Raw genomic sequence first — 1,634 nt, forward strand, 5'->3', positions numbered from 1 at the left:
AAATTCCCCTTAAATCTGCTATCCTGGTTTTGTGAGACTGCGTAAGTAATCTAATTTTCTTTAAAAACTTAAGCAGTTAAGTCGTTTATTACTGTGTTTTTAACAGCTGGAATCATTGAAGATTTCAAGAGGAAAAAAAACCTGACATACTTGTTATGGAAATAGTGCCTTCATCTAATGAGTGCAAAGGTCATATGGCCATTGTATGGAATGTGACCCGTCCACGCCCCTGCAGGTGCATTTGCCTCTAAAAGGTGTTACGTCAATCCGCGTTTCCCCATCAGATACGGTTCCCTCTTCGTCTTCTGGCCGCTCCGCCCCACCCACGCCGCAAAATACGCGCGTGCTAGTGATGAGCACTGAGAAAGCAAGCGCGTAGCAAGCACACGCTTGTTCGGCGCGCTTATCTTCGGAACTACAGACACCGTGAAAGCTCAAATAACATGCTTCGGCAAAGTTGTCACACTTTCTTCACGTATTTGCGTGAAATTAATAATAATACTTGAGCTTTCACGGTGTCCGTAGTTCCCCAGATAGGCGCGCCCATAGACATAATATAAATAATAATAATAATAATAATAATAATAATAATAATAATAATATCCTTATATTATGTCTATGGGCGCGCCCAACAAAGTGTGTGCTTTCTACGCGCGTGCTTTCTCAGTGCTCATCACGAGCACGCGCGTATTTTGCCGCGTTTGCAGGGCGGAAAGGCAAGAAGACGAAGAGGGAATATGGCAAGCCATTTTAACATAAATTCGGTTATGTTAAAACGGCTTGCCATAGGGGGAACCGTATCTGATGGGTGAACTCGGATTGACGTAACACCTGTTCCTGGCTATATGAGCTTGCTTCCTTATTGCTTATTTACTCCATGGTAAAACGCTGACGTCCTCTCGGTGTATTATTTTGGCCTTTTCTCAGTCCGTGACTTGATTTCCTTCTTCAGCGGTCATCATATAGTTGATTTGAGGTTTTCTTATTCTGGGAACAACTGCTGCGGCTCATCTGACAAAGACTGCAGTAGAACGTCGAAACATGTCAGGTACTGATTGAGACATAGAATAACCAAATGTTTAATAAAGTAAACTTTAAGACTGTAACTGACCAAGTTACCTAAAAGAAAAACTACATGAAGATGTTTGTCGTAAATTTAAGGAGGTTTAATAAATTAATTCGGAATAATTTTAAAAAGAACAAATCATTCAGGTGTGAATTATCATAGACGAAAAGGGTGAAATAAAAGTTGTTACATTTTTATTTGACAGTTTGAAAGTGTTTTGATTAATATTTACTGAACAACGTTTATGATTCTTTTATTTTTGGCACTTCCTATTGAGCAAACATAGTTTGCTGTCATCTGTTGTGGTAACAGGAAGTTAAAGAACCAGATACTTAAAGAGGCTGAAAACATTGCAGACCTCAAATCATGGCAGTGGCTAACTATGGTTGCACATCTGGAAACTGCCAGGACTGAGTCTGTCAGCTATGAATATGACTGTCCTATCGATCAATCGATCGATAGATAGCTATGTACATGTATGCATTCATTCTGATAGATTTTGCAGCTTCAGTGACAGAATCTGTGGCAAGTGTTACTGAAGCCGTACCGAATCAGTGATAGTTTTAAG

The 1,634-nt window shown here is 40.0% G+C and overlaps 1 pseudogene; it reads left to right on the top strand.

The window, feature by feature from the left end:
- Nucleotides 1-854: 854 nt before the first annotated feature.
- The window catches only part of LOC106963418 (NACHT, LRR and PYD domains-containing protein 3-like), a 14,367-nt pseudogene continuing 13,587 nt past the window's right edge, over nucleotides 855-1,634 (top strand).

Source organism: Poecilia latipinna, unplaced genomic scaffold (assembly GCF_001443285.1).
Source record: "Poecilia latipinna isolate Pla-1442-1.1 unplaced genomic scaffold, P_latipinna-1.0 Scaffold1532, whole genome shotgun sequence".
Classification (NCBI taxonomy): domain Eukaryota; kingdom Metazoa; phylum Chordata; class Actinopteri; order Cyprinodontiformes; family Poeciliidae; genus Poecilia; species Poecilia latipinna.